General features: G+C 45.2%; 1 long non-coding RNA gene and 1 pseudogene across 4 annotated transcripts; one reads left to right on the top strand and one right to left on the bottom strand.

Moving 5' to 3' along the window:
- Window positions 1–4,318: 4,318 nt before the first annotated feature.
- The window catches only part of LOC136548788 (spindle pole body component 110-like), a 37,627-nt pseudogene continuing 22,515 nt past the window's right edge, over window positions 4,319–19,430 (bottom strand).
- On the top strand, window positions 7,688–11,050 carry LOC136552055 (uncharacterized). 4 transcript variants are annotated; one of them, XR_010782732.1, is made up of 5 exons: window positions 7,688–8,371; window positions 8,471–8,602; window positions 8,872–8,959; window positions 10,079–10,305; window positions 10,813–11,050. It is a non-coding gene; the product is annotated as an uncharacterized lncRNA (long non-coding RNA). The 4 variants fall into 4 exon arrangements; XR_010782731.1 differs by having other exon boundaries at window positions 7,689–8,371; window positions 10,079–10,122; window positions 10,220–11,050; XR_010782730.1 differs by having other exon boundaries at window positions 7,691–8,023; window positions 8,108–8,371; window positions 10,079–11,050.

The raw sequence follows: 19,430 nt of genomic DNA, 5'->3' as shown, positions 1-19,430 counted from the left end.
TCCACCAGTTGGCCAAGCCGACTCCAGTACACAGCAGGGCCAGTCAGCTCAACCAACTCAAGAAGTCGGCATAGCTGACTCTGCCACCATCTCAGCCAAGTCAGCTAAGCCGACTGCGCCAGTCGGCTTAGCCAACTCTCCTGGTTCCAACAGCTCCGACGCCTCTGATATTCGTGTTTTGCGTACATTTGTTCCACAGCGACCAGAGATTGGCACCTAGAAGCAAATGAGAAGAAGAACTAGGGAGAGTTCATGAAGAAGCAATGCACCTTTGATAGGCTCATGGCCAATTATAAGCAGCAAAAGTCCGATTCCCAGAATCGGTCATTAAAAAAAAGAGAGTCTACTCCGCCTAAGCAGAAAGATGACAAGATCAAGCAATTAGTGGTGGTGCAACCAACAACTCCATCCAGAGAGTTGTTCCTCATGTTTCTCACTGGGGTCCCCTGATTCTGCCTCCGATTACACCGCAATGGGGCCCTTAAGGAGTTTGGGTGCCGTATCCTCTGGCAGCACCCGAGCATAGCCAACAAAGGTGGGGAGATCCTACTGGTTCAATTCCAAGACCCTCCGTCTTTAGCCAATTGAACAATTGTCAATCAAGCTCTAGCGGTACAAGTCAAGATCGTGTGATTACCTCTAGGAGTTTGACTCCACAAGAGTCGAGAAAGGCACCAATGCAGCAAGTTTATGTGCCTAAGAAGGTTGAGATTCTTGTCGTTCCCCCACCAAGAGCTAGGCCTCAATCGGTTATCACAATCGGCTCCATGGAAGCTCCCGTCACTAATCATGATGGGCCAATTATAATCGAAGAAATTCTGGCATCTAAGCAAGACAAAGATCCTAAAGATGTTTTTAGAATTGAAGAGAAGAAACGCATCGAAGGAGATTCCAAGTACCGGCAACCCGTATGGTGTCCTTGTGGGTTGAATAAAACTCAACAGCGCAAATTGCAGCGTGCCCGACATAAGCAACAGAAGAGGGAGAAGCATGCCAAGATGGAGAATGAAATCCTCAACCCCGTACAGGTCAAAATCCCTCCAAAAGTTCAAAACGCCACTACTACTACCGGCCAGTCGGCTAAGTTGAGTCTGAGTCAGCTAAGCGAACTCCTGTGTTGAGCCAATCAGCTAAGCCAACTCCTGAGTCAGCTGAGCTGACTTTGCCTGCTCTTACTGCTTTAGAAGGTCCAGAGTCAACTAAGTCAGCTTCCGAGTCAGCTGAGCTGATTCTTGCTGTCCCGGGTGCCTCTGAGGTATCCTCTGATGATTTTGCTACTACTGTTGCTACTCTAGTTGGCATGGAGGTTCCTGAGGTTCCTGATGAGGAGATGGTTGACTATGAGCCTACTCGAGAGAGAGTGGAGGTCAATGTAGTTGTTTTATATGTTGATTACTACATTGTGGTAGATGACTCCATGGCAGTAGAATTTAATTTTGCAACGGAAAGCGCTGTATTTCAGAAACTAGATGACTCCATCAACCATCTCAAGCCTCTACATGTGAAGGGTTATATCAATGGCACACTGGTCCATAGCATGTTAGTGGACAGTGGGGGCGATAGTGAACTTGATGCCGTATCCGCTTTACAAGAAGCTCGGTGGCACTGATGAGGAGCTGATCAAGACCAACATGATGATCAGCGCTGTTGGAGGAGGTGCTCCCATTCCGGCCAGAGGAGTTGCTAACATAAAGCTCACCATTGGAAGCAAGACTTTGGCCACGGTGTTCTTCGTCGCCGACGTGCAAGGTAGCTATAACTTGATACTTGGGTGTGATTGGATCCATGCCAATCATTGCGTGCCGTCTAGCTTGCACCAATTTCTCATCCAATGGGTGGGAGATGCTGTTGAGGTCGTGCATTCAGATTCATCGGCTGATGTTGCTGCAGCCGATGCTCCTACACTCGGGGGGCATGATGCTATTGCTTGCTTATCTGGTAGAGATCTTTCTAGTTTTGAATTTATTAGTGTTACCAGGCAAGGTTTTGTTCCTATGCCCTTGAAGCTAATTGATAATCGGCTCAATATCATCATGTAATCATTATTGTAATGGATGCTAACGTTGAATGGTTAAAACATCGTGTTGACCAATATAGGGCTAATAAGACCGATGCCTATGAGGCTATTGATGATTTTGATGAGCTCGATAAGTTGGGCCAAGGTTTTACGTCGGCCGGCCCTTTAGAACAAGTTGATATTGGGGATGGCTCTGTGCCCTGGCCGACGTTTATTAATCAAAATTTGGAAGCCGATTACAAAGTTGAGTTAATCACGCTTCTCAAGGAATATGTTGATTGTTTTGTATGGGATTATACAGAGATGCCTGGATTGAGCCGAGAGCTTGTTGAGCATTGGCTCCCTATTAAGAAAGGATTCATGCCTTTCAAGCAAAAACCCCATTGATTTAATTCTACAATTTATGATAGGATTAAAGAAGAGATTAATCAGCTATTGCAAGCAGGGTTTATATAGCCATGTAGGTATGTGGAGTGGGTCTCTAATATTGTGCCTGTTGAGAAGAAGGATTCTGGGAAGATAAGAGTATGTATTGATTTTAGAGATCTGAATAGAGCTACTCCGAAAGATGAGTATCCTATGCCTATAGCCGATATGCTTAAACACGTTTTCTACACAACAAACAAGCTTATGTTGATATACAAGTACGTTATTACACGCTTGCCTGAAAAGGTCCAAGTTTACAATAACCCAACTACATCTTCTTCTATAGCTATAGCCTACACTATTGGCTGGTCGGGGCACACGGCGCCTGCTGCTCGCTGGGCCTGACATCGTGCTCGGGTCTTAGGGACTCTGGCATTGATCGAGCTAAAGAAGATGGCCCCGTCGATGCCTGGCTGGTCGAGACCGCAGGTTTCGCCGGTTGGCTTGAAGATAACGGCGCTCCTAGCTGACTTGTTGACGGCGTTCCTTGTACGGGTGGTGTCGCACCTCCACACAGGTTAATATCGTCAATTATTTTCGTCGACAAGTCCAGCTGGGGCATCTGTAGCGACCACTCTCCGACAAGTCTAGTTGGGTCATCCAACTGCGTCGTGCTTGGGGACTGTCGCGACTATCCTTGTGCTCGGGGACTGTCCCGACCACCATCGTGCTCGGGGACTGTTCTGACCACTCTCATGCTCAGGACTGTCTCGACCGCCCTCGTGTTCGGGGACTGTCCCAACTACGGTTATTCTTGGGGATTCGTTTTTTCTCCATGCTACGCTCGGGGACTGCCCCGACCACTCTCCGACCATCGCTTGGGGACCGCTCTCCTCGGCTACATGTGATTTGTACTCACATACAGTTGAGAGGCATTTATTTTTTCTCACTTAGACCTTGCTACAAGGCTGATACCTCGCCTTCCAGTAAGCTCGGGGACTACATTGGTACGATGCACCTGCCGGTGCAGCTCGTATCGCTTGTACGACGATTGGATTCTCAACTTAACTAAGAATTCTTTTTAGACCTTGGCACCATGTGCCTATGTCACCTACTACCAAGCTCGGGGACTAAGTGGGCACACTTCACCTTGTGGTGAATGTGCTTATTTTATCGACCCCTACGCTCTGACTGTTAGCCATAACTACTACTGTACAAGGGTCACTTACATTTCTTTTCAGAAATACAAGTGGGCACACTTGATCAGGAAAGAAATCTTTTTCTTTTTTCTTTAGAGCACCATGCATTCTTCGGACAACCGGAATCTTCGGCTATAATCGTGGTCTACTGCTCTCTGTGCTGACTAGAATACTGACACATTTGCTTGGTCAATGTTTCAACCAGTTGGAGATGACATGGAGACAGACCGCATTAGCCGAAGAAGATCAAACGGTGTGTCGCAACATAATACATGGTGCTCGGGGACTAGCTATGGGGGTATTAACCCCTATACTCTTACGGCTAGGTTTGGGCCGGCCTGGACCAGGGGGTCCGGCCCACTAGAAGTCCCACTAGAAGACGACGCAAGGTAGACTTGATCGGAGTCCCGTGCAAAAAATCAAGGTAGACTTGGAGATCAATCAAGATCCTAGTCGGTTAGAATAGGAATCTTTATCCGGCTACCTATGACAATTGTAACTAGTTGGGATTAGTTTCCAGATCTGTAACCCTGCCCCCCAGACTATATAAGGCGGGCAGGGGACCCCTCTCGAAAATCATCTCATTTTACATACAGCAATACAATCAGACGCATGACGTAGGTATTACGCTTTCACGGTGGCCGAACCTGGATAAAACCTTGTGTCTGTCTTGCGTCACCATCTCGTTTGTAGCTTGTGCACCTGTGTGCCAATAATCTACTACCTTAGGCATACCCTAGGTAGACTGCTGACCATATTTCGTCGACACATGTGGTTTAGTAGCTGTAGCAATTTGATCAATATATGGTCTGGAAAATTTCTTGGTTTCCTGAAAAACATATGATCAAACAATTATATATCAATGATTTTGCCGGGTTACCTGGTGAAAAAACTGTGGCACGGAACCATAAAATCTTCAATGCTGGAGATGCACCTGGAAATAGGGGTCAGCAACTTTGGTGTGCATTTACAAGATGAGGCCTGATGAAGTCACTTGATGTTTGATAAACCTCCAATGATTTCTCTGAGACTATTTGGACATAAGGCTTTGCATTTTTCTTCAAGATAACCCATTTTTCTTTAGCGACAGACATCCATTTCTTCAAGAAGAGAAATGCCATTTTTAGTGGAAAATGAATCGATCAAGATGCCAAAAATTAGAAATATTAAGACAATATATATGGCATGATACCATGCTCTGTTGTAGTTTTAACATTTCAAATACACTTTATTCAACTACAGATTCACAAACATGATACATGTCAGGAATTTTCTACAAATGCATTTACTACAGATTCAGGAATATGTAAGAAGAATATTACTGTCTTAGCAGTTTCCAGATGGGGTTCAGCCCATTTCTTTGCCTGTGCTGATTTTTCTGATGCCTGCAGTTGTTTAGTTCACAGGGTATAAATGTCAAATGGATAGATAAAGTATCAATTTAATTCAAGCAGGGTTGAAGAAGTGGCGCCAAACATCTGGCGTGACAAAAGGGTACTACAGAAGCTAAAAGGTAAGTTTTATAGGACGGCGATTAGACCTGCTATGTTGTATGGTGCAGAATGTTGGCATACAAAAAGACGACATGTTCAACAGATAAGTGTTGCGGAAATACGTATGTTGCGTTGGATTTACGGTCATACAAGAAGGGATCGAGTTCAGAGCGATGATATACATGATAGATTAGGGATAGCACCAATTGAAGAAAAGCTTGGCCAACACCAGTTGAGATGGTTTGGACATGTCAAACGGAGACTTCCAGAGGCACCAGTGCGTAGTGGAATCCTAAGCCAGCATAATAATGTGAAGAGAGATAAAGGAAGACCGAAGTTGACTTGGGTAGATGCAATAAAAGGAGACTTGAAAGGATGGAATATACTCAAAGACTTAGCCCGAGTGTTTAAAAAACAGTTATTCATGTGTCTGAACCTTGATGGCTTCTGCTGGGTTTTAACTCTAGCCTACATCAACTTGTTTAGAACTTAAATGCTTTATTATTATTGTTGTTGTTTCATACATAAATAAAAAGATCTACAAAGAAGATATATGGCACCTTCTGCAACAAACTGTCAAAGGCAGGTTTCCCATGTTCCTTCAAGTGATTTGACATCACCTCCTGCATAGTAACACAATGAATGTGATGAGAGAAAGCAACCAAAGAGGAATAGTCTTTAGGTCCACTCGTACCATAGAGTGGGCTGCATGCGTCGCTAACCAAGGTGGCAACCAGGCTCCATGAACCTGCCGAAGAAAAACATTCAGTATAATATGCATTGCAATAATCACGAAACAAAGATGGGGGTAAGGTTGGCATGAAACATAGAAGAGTATCATGCTCAACTGCTCATGGCAACCATAGCGGTTTGGAAGTTCTCACTGAACAAGAAGTTCCATGATAGCATCCACTACTGGGGAATTTTTACATATTTACCATCATGGCGATATGAGTGGTATAAGAAATACTATATCAGTGACACAGTGTAAGATGTCATCCGTAATAGTGCTAAATATGTAAATGCCCCCACTACCGGAGACGGTTTCTTTGCCGAGTGTCCTAGACTTTGTCGAGTGCTTTTTATCGGGCGCTCAGTAAAAATGCTATTTGTCGAGTGCCAGAGAGAAAGCACTCGGCAAACAACTGGCACTCGGCAAAGAGGTGGTTTGCCGAGTGCCGAGCACTCGACAAACAATAACACTCGGTAAAGACCAGGTTTGTCGAGTGTTGGGCACTCGGCAAACCAGAACACTCGGCAAAGGGCAGCCGCCGTTAACCCTTTGCCGAGTGTCTTCTCCTAACACTCGGCAAAGCGGTGATTTACCGAGTGTCATTTTTTGACACTCGACAAACCATATTTTTTCACTTTTGACCTCTAAACTTTTTCTGCAGTCCTCATACAATACCAGATACTCCATGTTCCAATGTGACACATTTCTCGGACTTTTTCTATATTTCTTTAATTTATTTCATTTAATTGAATTTTCTTGGATAATTCAAATTATAACTGCTAGCCATTCGAATAATAAAAAAATGAATGAAAAAATGATATTCATGTTATTTAGCATATTGTGAGGCCGTATCTAGGAACAGACCACCAATTTCGAACATCTTGTTCACAAAACATGACCACGAACTTGCGGTCGAGTTGTTTTTAAATTCTATAAAAAGCAAACGAAGTCCAAAAATTATGAAACTTGTCAAGATATCATGATATCATATGTGAAGGTTGTAATAAAAATTTGAGAAGGTTTCACGCAAGTTGTCACGTACGATGCTCGCAAACCGAAGAATCTCCGAAGAAGTTTCATGATTTCATGAAGAGGTCGACGAGGTGGTAAGCATCGTACGTGACAAACTTGCGCGAAACCTCCTCAATTTTTTATTACAGCCTCCACATATGATATCATGACATCTCGACAAGTTTCAAGATTTTCGGTCTTCGTTTACTTTTTATAGAATTTAAAAATAACTCGACCGCAAGTTCGTGGTCATGTTTCGTGAACAAGATGTTCGAAATTGATGGTCTGTTCCTGAATACGGCCTCACATTATACTAAATAACATGAATATCATTTTTCCATTCATTTTTTTATTATTCGAATGACTAGCGGTTAGAATTTGAATTATCCAAGAAAATGCAATGAAATGAAATAAATTAAAGAAATATAAAAAAATCCGAGAAATATGCCACATTAAAACATGGAGTACCAGGTATTGTATGAGGATTACAGAAAAAGTTTGAGGACAGAAAAAAATAAATAAAAACGATTTACCGAATGTCTGTGTTTGACGCTCGACAAAGGAGCCTCTTTGCTGAGTGCCAGGATGGCTGTCACTCGACAAAGAATTTTAAAAAATTAAAAAAAAAATCTCTTTGCCGAGTGCCATGCCGAGTGGCACTCGGCAAAGAATTAAAAAAACTTTACCGAGTGTTAGATCGGGGACACTCGACAAAAAAAATTTTTAAAAAAAAACTTTTTACCGAGTGCGGCGACACTCAAAATAAAAAAAAACTTTAGTGCTATATCGGATCACTCGATAAAGGCAGGATTTAACCCCACCGGTCCACACACACCGCACACACGCACGCAGGCAGCTGACCGCGCCAGCGCCGCTCTACAACTGTAAGGGAATCGTCGAGCCGACATGCGATGCCTCGCTCGCTCGAGGGCTTCACTCCTACGACCGTGACTTCCCTCGCCCCGCTCCGCTCCTAATCGCGGTTACCGCACGCCCTCGAGCGAACCCACGCCCTCTGCCGGGGCGTCTCCCACCCGCCCCGACGGTTCCAGCCGTCGTCGCCCCTGCCCTCTCCCCTCCACGCCGAGGATGTCCTGGCCGAGGGCGTGGGTGGAGCAGACTGTCGGCAGTCGCCCTTCGGCGAATCCAGCGACGAGGCGGAGCAGCTAGGGTGGAGGCGCTCGCTCTCGGTGGATCCGGCGAGGTGGCATCTTGACCCAGGTTGATTTTGACATGTTGCTTTGCTTGAGATCTACTACTAACCTTAAGTATTTGTGTGACGCCCAAGCCGTTCCACTACAACGACGCCGCTGCCCAACTACGTGGACGTCGGCAGCTCGCTGCGGTTCAAGGTCGTCGACTTCGGCTTCGGACGGCCCGAGCGCGTCCGTAGCGGCGGGAACAAGAAGATCGACGTCATGGTGTACCTGTACCCTGGCCACGGCGGCAGCAACATCCATCTGGCGCTGCAGCTGGAGCCCATGTACAGGGTGGACTGGTGGAGAAGGACGTTCACTTCTTCCTGGACCAGGCGGCAGCCTACCGCGTAATTGTACTACTGCTGCTCTCTCTGTCACTGCCCACTCCATGCATTCAGTTCGTTGATCATGATTTATTAACATTATGTGTTGCTTGCTTATATATTGCTTAGTTCCTTGATTGTACAAGCTAGCCTGCTAGGCGTGTTGGATTGTACTATCTGTATTTGCTGGACTTGAGCGGAATAAGGAATTAAGGATGGATTGTATCTGCTGCACTAGCCTACTCAATGCACGGTATGCAGGTAAGCCGTTTGATGAAATGCCCCTTAAACTCAATCTAAGCAGTTCTGTACTGGTTGTTGCATTGACCCTCGCTGATGAGATGAATCAGTGCTTCAGTGATTCAAAATATCTTATCTTGGCTGGCATTTATATGGAAGAACCGTCGTTAACATGATGCTCTATATCTGCTCCTTTCCTTTTGAAGAACATGTCATTATTTTATTAGTTTGTTGCATGGTGCAGAAAAAAATACCTTATTTGGGATGTGCATTCTCTTCTGTTAATGCAGAATTCTGAGCACTCCAAATGAAGGAACTTGGCCACCTGTTGCTTCATTACTTGATAACAAGTCAACTTTTCCGAAGCGGCCACCCGTGGTAAGTAATAAACAAGTTCGTTTTATTATTGCAAATAGTGGGATGAGGATTTGAGTTGTGGGTGTGGATGAAAACTTTCAGTGTTTTGCGCTGTTATAGATAAGTTTGAGATCTCCTTTTTGAAAACTTTCAGTGATTTGGTAATTCAACATTGCAGTGATTACCATTTTTTACTCTGACATGAGGTTCATGCTGTAGGATCTTGCAACAGTGGTCCCAACACTTGAACCTCCGGGACTCATTATTGTAGGATCTAAACAACTTCAAACCATACCGTAACCAATTTTTTTTTTCTTATTTATCAACCGAATACCTGCTGCAACTCTAACTAAAACAGTAAACTCAACTTTTAGATAGGGTGTCATATTAACATTCATGGTACTGCCATGTAGGATAGAGGATTTTTCATGTTTAGATGAGTTTTGGTGTGGGGAATCAGTGGAGGGAATGGGGTTTCCCTTCCTTTCAGTTTTCAGCAAGTTGTGTTCACAGACCTTTGCTGTTACATCTGACAGTTTGTACTAAACCTTTCGTTAGATGCCTTTAAGGACCTCAAATTATTTTTTGGTTGCCTAGAGAGTCATAGGTTTTTTCTTAAGCTTTCTAGATTGGCAAACTAGATCTTTAGAGGAGCTCTGGAATCCTGATACGAATTTGTTTTTAGGGGTAGAAATCTGTGCTCAGGTGATTTCAGCTAAGTTGAGACGATGTTTACCCCCTCTGGTTTTACCGGATAAGAATGACTTCAAATCAGAAACCATTAGTTCACAGAGCTGTAGGTTTGGAGGCCATAGTATGCTCACAAAATTTCAGAATTTTTGGAATGAAGGTTTGACGTAGTTAGCATTTCTGACAATTAAGTTGTTGTTTTCTGTCTTCTTTCAGAAATTTAGTTAGACATTCAAGATTTTGTTCCCCCAAATCTATGTCAAAAGAGGGCTCTTGAGGTGATTTTGTTAGTCGTCATGGATCTGCAAGCCCCAGTATTTGGTTTTGCTTAATGTCATATCAGTTTGCTGTTAGTTTCTTGGAAATTCATTCCACGTTGCATTTTGGTTTGATTAGGATTAAATCAGGCCTTACAGTTTGCAATGACATTTTTATTTTCCATTAATGCAGAGCTCACAGAGGAGCAGAAGGCCGCCCTCGTGGTGTGGTTAAAGGTATTTTGTCTTATATCTACCTCTTCTAGCCTCCAGGTGATGCCGATTTCACTGTAGCCTTTTGTATGATTCTACTCTTATGCAAAACAAACTGAAGGGGTTGGTCACCCGCAGCACTCAGCTATGCTCGACAGCCTCCTTCTCAAGGTCAATAAATGCGTGGAGGTGCTCAGAGATATTTAGGTAATTCAAAAGCTAATCTTGTAACTTGTCCCATGGCGATGGTGCCATGGTGGTGTTTGCACAATGGTCTTTTCACTCTAGGCCCTGTTTAGTTCCACCAAATTTCCAACTTTGACACTATGTAAAAAGAAGATTTCTCGTCACATCAAACTTGCGGTACATGCATGGAGTACTAAATGTTGACGAAATAAAAAACTAATTGCACAGTTTGGTTGTACTTTGCGAGACGAACGTTTTGAGCCTAATTAGTCAACGATTGGACAATTATTACCAAATAAAAATAAAACGACACTGTAACTACAGTACGTCTGGCGGCGCCGATTCGGCGGAACTAAACGTGGCCCTACTCTGTTTTGGGCATTGGAGTCAGTGGCCACATCTTAGCGTTGGAATCAGTAGCCACAGTATTATTAATCTGACTGCTCTCTGTTGCCGTGTGCATGGTGCTCTCTATCCTATTGGATCCCAAAAAAGTTCAGATCCTTGTGATAGAATCATTTGCTGCAGTAATGGCCAGCACGGAGGGGAGGAAGAGCATGCTTAAGCTGGCTGAAAGGATGGCGTTGAGATTTTATGGTGGCGTCAAACACCCAATGACCCAAAGGCAGATTGGGGTGGGAACCGTGTTGTGTCTTCTAGATTTGGTATCTCATTCAATTTTGTAGTGTTAGCTGGCAAAGTTCTAGGTTTGGTATGTTATTGTATCGATAAAATATTTTGCAGATCTTACAAGGACCTACCACAACAGATGCATGTACTATTTTTTCTCTCTAGAAACATGTATGGGACCATAGATATCAAAGCTGTGTGCTTTTTAGAAACAAAAATTCCAGCGTATATGCCTTCATGTGATGTTGATGGTTATTATTGTTCAATGATGCATCCCATCTATCTGTTATATTTTAAAAGTAGGTGACATAATCTTTGACCATTTTGTTTGATCCTATTAATTATATTCTAATCATTGGATCCCGTAGCAACGCACAGGCATATATGTGATGTTGGTGATGTTTGTTATATATATCTTTTGTTTGTTTAGATGGAATGTAAAAAACAAATAAAAAAGGCTGTTTTCAGTCACTTTGCCGAGTGCAATGGTCATGACACTCGGCAAAGTGACTACTTGGAAACATGCTTTGCCGAGTGCAAAGGCCATTGCACTCGGCAAACATCACAGATTTATCGAGTGCCACGGGCCAGGCACTCGGCAAAGGTCGTCTGTTTGCCGAGTGTCTTGACAGGACACTTGGCAAATAGGCTACCTCTGCCGAGTGTCTGAGTCAACGGCGCTCGGCAAAGCGGCGACCTTTACCGAGTGCTTGACCTTGACACTCGGCAAAGCTGCCGTCACGGCGACTTTTCTTTGCCGAGTGCCCAATAAAGTGCACTCGGCAAAGAGGTCTTTGCTGATAAACTGTTTACCGAACGCTCTTTACCGAGTGTAACACTCGACAAAAGCTTTGCCGAGTGCCTAAGGCACCCGGCAAAGAAGCTGAATCCGGTAGTGATCTACATGCCCAAGAACTGGAGTATACTAAAAAGGAACTTTGTTATTCTATCCCAAGAACTGGAGTATACTAAAAAGGAACTTTGTTATTCTATTCACCTTCCTCACAATTAGAGCAATTCAGCTGAAAAGGTGAATTATATTGAATTGTGTTGTCAGAAAGGTCGTTGGAACACATCACCAAGATGCGAAGCAGATATGCTTACTAAACTTTTACAATCAATTTACATTAACCTGACAAACATGAATTTAGTATTCTATGCAACTTCGTCACAAATTCACAATTAGAGCAGCCGAGCTGACAAGTTAAGTTACATTTGAATTGTGTTAAAAAAAATCATTGATATACTGCACCAAGATGTGAATCAGATAGTTTCACCAAAGAACTTGCAATGAATTTACAACCACCTGAAAAACCTTGATAGGATAGCAAAGAGTTAAATACATATTTACCTCTCCCAGCTGTTTAGCTTTTGTTGTTGCTTCCGACTGCACCTTCATCAGCTCCTCCTAGAGACATAAGAAACAAAGGTTGAACAGAATGCAAACATGCTACATCAGAACAAAGCATCACAGTAGTCGCATATTCTCAAACCTCAGCAACTTTAAGAGTGTGTTCAGTCTTCTGAATCCTGCGCTTTTGATCACTGCTTGTCCTCTGGAGCTATTAAGAAAAGTGTAGAAGTAAGGACACTGCTCAGTGCTTGCTAAATAAAAAGATGGAGTAAAAGCCCCTTTTTTCTTTTTGAGGGGCCTAACCCTACTTACACAGAAACTGTAACAGGTGACAAAAAAGAAAGAAAGCACACAAGATCTGACAATCTAGCCTGTCTCTCAATAGGAAATAACTATCGGTGTTTGATGACCGGTATTCTTCGCGGGGTTACCCGGGACGAGGTTTGAAGGGCTTCGGCGTACGTAGAACTCGACAGTAAACACAAAGAGACGAACGATTTATACTGGTTCGGGCCCTCTTGTCGAGTAATAGCCTTTACGTCCAGTCGGTGCGTAGCCTTTTGCGTTGGATTGATTGTATGATTGTTAGGGTTACAAAAGGGTGCGACATACCTCTCTTTATATAGGGGAGAGGGTAAGGACACGTATCTAGTCCTAATCGGTTATAAGAGAAGAGTCATATTCCTATTATAGAATCTATCTTTCATAGTAAACGACTAAGCTGATCTGAAATAGCTTGAAGTCCACGCCATCTTATCTCGCATCCTTCAAAAGATCGTGGGCCATCCTAGAGCCCATCCGGGTAGTACTCCCGTAGGGAACCCCTAGGACCCTGGTCTGTCAAGCCCCCGAGCACGTCATGGTTGAACTCGGAAGCCTTCTTGTTCCTTCTGGGTCTTGCCGAGTAGAAACAAGTGTAATCCAAGTGCTTTCGTGAGTAAAGCCTTTGGGTGACGTGCACTTTTCAGGAAAGTGCACTCACTGAGTGTAGCCCCCGAGCCTCTTGCTGTTTGCAAAACAAAGAGTTAGAGTGTCCAAAAGAAAAAAGATCCATAGAGGATATGTACCCTGCAACCCCCGAGCCTGTATCCGAGTACTTGTATTCGAGACAAGGATCTGAAAAGAATATACTTCGAGGATGAGAGTGCCAACAAAAATTATTGCCTTGTCTGCTTGTATAGAAGTAGGTAGGACCTGTCGAAGTCACATGCAAAGCTTTAGTACTGTTGGTCCAAAGATGCTCAATATATTCATGAGAATATGCCATCCAAGATGCTACCGGGTGTACTGTAACTTCACATGTGCTGGAAAAAGGCTGCCCGTACACTAAAAAGGTGTAGTGGGGTGCACTGTATCCTTAAAGTGTAGCACGTGAACATGCGTAAGAGTCAGTAGCTTTTTCGTGTATTCCGCGTGAACCTGGTCTATAGACATTGTCAAAACGCCTATAAAAACCCTCATGGCGAGCACTTGAACCTCAGTTGTAGAAGAAGCGAAGTGGCTCAGAGTTTGTAGCTTGCAAATATGGTAGTGAGCGAAGTAGACCAGCCCCCGGGAGTACTCGATTGGCATAGCCAAGAGCTGTAGTGACTAGAAAAATTCTTGTGAGAGTGTTTAGAGGTAGACCAAACCTGCAGTTGTGCACAGTAGAGTAGTCTGGATCTGCAACTAGAAGAAGTCTTGTGACAGCTGGTAGGGTGGCACATCCAGCAGTCCCATGTCAATTCTTCTAGGGTGCATGTCAACGTCTATCCATGAAGGGTCGTACCCGGACCTGAATGTGTACAGATGGCGTCGGTTGGGTGGCAAGATGTGCGAGTAGCTCATCCTACATACTAGCCTACAGGCTTCCTCTTGCAGTAGCTACGCTCTCAAGGGTAGGCGGCCAACAAATGTTCATAGCTGGACAGTCTACCCAAGGTTCTAGACTAGGATACACTGCACTTCTATTATCTACCCGGATGCATTACTCTTCTCTTGGATCCAGGTGCATCGGGTAGAAAAGTACCTACTGAGAAGCACTTAGAGTATAAGTACTCTGTTATATCCGAGTAGATATTGTCTTTGTTATTGACTGAAAAAATCTTGTGCTGAGTGGTCTTGAATCTTGTAAAGTGTGCAACTTTGTATCCATTGTACTGTTGTTGAATAAAAAATATTCATCCGAGTACTGTGCTATGTAGTGCATATTGTCAAGCAATTGTTCAAGTATAGCAGAATCATCCGGGCACTACACGATGTGGCCGTGTAGATAACGGCCGTATCGTGGCCGATACCCGAAGAGAGAAAATCCAACGAATAAGTCTGAACACATTCTAACACGTTGGAAATCATGAAAAGGCGTGCAAATGTCGGATTAATCCACGTTGCGTCATTAAAATGGAAGGGAAGCCAAAATGACGTGCCCGTTGGCGTGATTATTGGGCCACGCGGTAGTGAAATCCCTATATAAAGGGTAACCACCCCGTGCGTCTTCTTCCTCCATCGCATTCCACATTCTGCTTAAGCCTCCGTACCTGTTGTGAGCGTCGTCTCCCTCAAACCCTAAATCTGAAAAAGAGCTCTGCTTGATGGGTAAGGGCAAGAACATGAGCGCCGCCGCCAAGAAGGTTGCCAAGAGGAGGGCGTTGAAGGTGCCAGATATGGCCATCACCGCCTAGATCTGGCCGGTGCCAAGCACGAAGTCGAAGCACCTTTAGAAGCTCTGCGATCAGGGCTATTTGCCTAACCAGAAGCTGGAGGAATGGAAGGCGCCATGTGAGCATCGCATTCCCAATCTTGAGCCGGGTGAAATTGTGCTCTTTGTTCCGTTCATCCAGCATGGGTTACGGTTGCCAGCTTGTCCGTTTTTACATGGGTTTTTTGCATTACTATGGCATAACCCTAAACCATCTGAACCCTAACTCCATCTTGCATCTCTTGATTTTTGTTCATTTTTGTGAAACTTTTCTTGGTATTCCCCCCTCCATCACTCTTTTCCGCTATTTTTTCAAACTGAAACCACACTGAAAGGTCCTAATATGGCTAGAGGGGGGGTGAATAGCCTATTTAAAAATCTACAAATCAACTAGAGCAATTTGATTAGTATGACAAATAGCATAATCCAAACTTGTTCTAGCTCTACAAGGGTTGCAAGCCACCTATCCAACAATTCTAGTTGAAATGATTACTTAGGCACCCAAACTTGCTATGTAACTACTCACTAAGAGCTCTCAAACTTGCTACTCTAAGGAGCTCAACTAGATGAATGTAAATAATAAAGCGAGCTCTCAATTCTAATTACACTAAAGAGCTTGTATCAACTAGTTTACAAGAATGTAAATAGGTGAGTAGGGTGATTATACCGCCATGTAGGGGATGAACCAATCACAAGATGAAGATTAAGCTAATCACCGGGAGAATGCAAATGACAAGAGACAACCGATTTTTCTCCCGAGGTTCACGTGCTTGCCAACACGCTAGTCCCCGTTGTGTCGACCAACACTTGGTGGTTCAGCGGCTAAGAGGTGTTTCACAAACCTCGTCCACACGATAGGACACCGCAAGAACCGACCCACAAGTGAGGTAACTCAATGACATGAGCAATTTACTAGAGTTACCTTTCGGCACTCCGCTAGGGAAGGTACAACTCCCCTTACAATCACCGAAGGTGGCCACGAACAATCACCAACTCGTGCCGATCCTCCACCACTGCACCGAGCTATCTAGGTGGTGGCAACCACCAAGAGTAACAAGCAAAATCCGCAGCGCAACACGAATACCAAGTGCCTCTAGATGCAATCACTCAAGCAATGCACTTGGATTCTCTCCCAATCTCACAATGATGATGGATCAATGTGAGATGAGTGGGAGGGCTTTGGCTAAGCTCACAAGGTTGCTATGTCAATGAAAATGTGCATGAGTTGGAGCTTGAGCCAGCCATGGGGCTTTAAATAGAAGCCCCCATCAAATAGAGCTGTTGTACCTCTTCACTGGGCACAACGTGGACTGACCGGATGCTCCGGTCAGACTGACCGGACTCTAGACCCAGCGTCCGGTCAACCGATGTAAGCCACGTGTCATTGTCTATTCAACAGGAACCACCCGATTGCAACGGCTAAGTAGCGACCAAACGCTCCAGCACAAGTGACCGGACGCTGGACCACCAGCGTCCGGTCATTTACAGTAAGGTTCCAAACCTGGTTTTCTTTGACCGGACGAGTCCGGTCAACCTCGACCGGACATACCTCAACGTCCGATGCAAAACCCTAGACACTGTGCTGACTCGTCAGTTCGACCGGACCCAGACTTCCAGCATCCGATCAATTTAGACCCAGTGTCCGGTCAATAGACCAACGCTGGCATCTTCACTGCTACGCCTGACTAGATGCGCCGGCCCACCCAAGGCCAGCGTCTGGTCACAGTGAAAACAGTGAGACTGAGTTTCTTTCTCCTCTATCTTCTTCACCTTTGCTCAAATGTGCTAACCACCAAATGTATTACCGTGTGCACATGTGTTAGCATATTTTCACAAACGTTTTCAAGGGTGTTAGCACTCCACTAGATCCTAAATGCATATGCAATAAATTAGAGCATCTAGTGGCACTTTGATAACCACATTTTGATACGAGTTTCACTCCTCTTAATAGTACGGCTATCTATCCTAAATGTGATCACACTCACTAAGTGTCTTGATCACCAAAACAAATGGCTCCTACAATTTTACCTTTGCCTTGAGCCTTTTGTTTTTCTCTTTCTTCTTTTCCAAGTTTAAGCATTTGACCATCACCATGCCATCACCATTGTCATGATCTTCGCCATTGCTTCATCACTTGGAGTAGTGCTATCTATCTCATAATCACTTTGATAAACTAGGTTAGCACTTAGGGTTTCATCAATTAACCAAAACCAAACTAGAGCTTTCACACACCCAGACACTGCAAACCCAAGCATTTTGGGCGGTGCCGGTATTCAGTTCTGAGTGGGGAAGAAGAAAGATTATCTCCACTATACCCTTGTTGATTCTGTAAAGAATTGGAGGGCCAAGTGGTTTTATGTAGGGAATATGTGGCCATCGCTAAAGATCCATAGCAACGCCACACTAGTGCCCAATGCCCGCTGGAAGAAGGAGCCGATGAGCGCAACAGAGCTTGAAGGAATTCACCCATTCCTCAAGCAACTCTTGGCCATGAAGGATCAAGGCCTGAACAGAGTTGGAGTAGTTGCCAGCTTCATTAGGTGCCGAGTGCAGTCGCTGTAGGAGAGGGTGCACTACGGCTTCGAGTACATCAAGCCGTAGGATCCAGCCCGGGTGACAACTAAGGAGCTAACAGAAGAGGAAGTCCTAGAGAGGATTCAGGATGTACTCTAGGTGGTATTGGTGATATCATACCAGTATCCTGAACTGGACCATGAAAATCCACCTACTGCCGTAAGTATTCGAACCTTTGTAACTTTGCAATGTCTTGATATTGTGGGGACTAACTCTTGTGGATTGATAACTATTGGTACAGCACTTGGGGCACAACTTTAATGACCTACCCGCCCTGCCTCCGCATCCTGGCTTTGGAGGAGTTAGCGGAAGCGGAGCGGCATCCAGCAGAGTAGGCGAATAGAGCGCCGCCTCCGCCATCCTAGTGGAGCAAGAGGGTGACAGCGACTCAGGGAACCCGGACGATTTCATGGTCTAGGTTAATCCGAGTGCTGGGGAGGTAGCCACGAGCGGGAAGCGGTCCTTGGAGGCTGACGTTGCTGCCAGCGTGAGTGGGCCAGTACCAAAGAGGCCCCGTCGGTCTTGTACACTAAGACTAGGTAAAAGATGTCTGAATTATCTCTGTGTAGTCGGAATTGTACCTTGTGTTGAATCCAAGTTGTGAATAGTTATTGCAGATGAGGCCGTGGAGGACTAAAGATGGCAATGGGGACCCGCAACCCGATACCCGATAGGTATTTACTCCATTAGGGTCTAAATATGGACTAAACACACTACCCATGGGTACGTAAATAGACCAAACCCTTCACCCATCGGGTACGCGGGTATGGGTATTGTCGGTGTTTCGGACCTGTAGGCCCTCAACCAACTAGTAAATTTGTATTGTGTGTGCCCAATCCCGGATGGTATTGCAAAGAGACACAAGGTTTATATTGGTTCAGGCAATGGGTGCCCTACGTCCAGTCTGAGAGTTTGATCTTGTATTCCTTGCACCGAAATGCTCATGGTAGGGGGTTACAAATAGGGCGAGAGAGGGAGCTAGTCCCAGGTCTCTGCGTGGAGTGGCGTGGATCGCTCGAGATGTTGATCTCAAGCAGTGGGGAAGCTCATGTGTTCGTCCATGCATTTATGTGTGAGTTCATTGCGTGGGTGTAGGCCTAATCGTAAACGTCCGTGCCCCAGAAACGGCCCTGGTCCCTCCCTTTTATAGTTGAAGGGGGGACAAGGGTGATACATGCGCTAGCTACATGGCGTCGTGCAAACAGAGGCGGCATGTCCGAGCCCTATAGCCTATTACTATGGTGGCGTGGTCAATGGAGTGGTCCCATCCTTGAACTACTGGGGCGACGCGCCGGTCACATCCGATCCTGTGTGTCGTGGGAGCTCCAGTGTTATCTTGAAGCGGGCGTGGCGGTCGGCGTACTGGTCACTGTGTGTTGACTGTGTGAGAAGCTGAGGCTCAGTTGGTGCCGAGGCCGAGCCATCATGGGAGGCTCGGCAGGTGTGAATCCTAAGGTTGCCAAGACCCTAAAGTATATTGCTGAGGCTCGGGGGGAGCAGTTGGTCCTGTGCATTGATTCTGAGGCTATGGTGACCCAGACTTGACTCCCTACGCCGCATTGTTCCTGGGGCAGGGGTTAGGTGGCACAGTGTAGTGCGGGCGCTGGTCATGGGCACAGCACCAGAGCATAGTAGCCAGTAACCCATGCCCCGTCCTGTCCTGGATGGTATGGTGTTGACATGACTTCCCATCTTGTCGGCCACTCCATAGTGTCGAACCGTCGTCTGGCTGATATCGTGGGAGTTATTGTCGAGCCAGCCTCGAGCGATACGAAGAATCATCGTCTTGTTCGAGGCTTTACGCATGGGGCCATGGGTGAGACGGAGAATTGGTTTCCCGTCGAGGCCTCCCGTGCGAGGCCTCGCATGAGGTGGAGATTTGGCAGGCCGTCGAGGCCTCCCGTGCGAGGC

This window comes from Miscanthus floridulus, chromosome 4 (assembly GCF_019320115.1).
Source record: "Miscanthus floridulus cultivar M001 chromosome 4, ASM1932011v1, whole genome shotgun sequence".
NCBI classification, from domain to species: domain Eukaryota; kingdom Viridiplantae; phylum Streptophyta; class Magnoliopsida; order Poales; family Poaceae; genus Miscanthus; species Miscanthus floridulus.
This window is presented reverse-complemented; position numbering and strand designations above follow the sequence as displayed.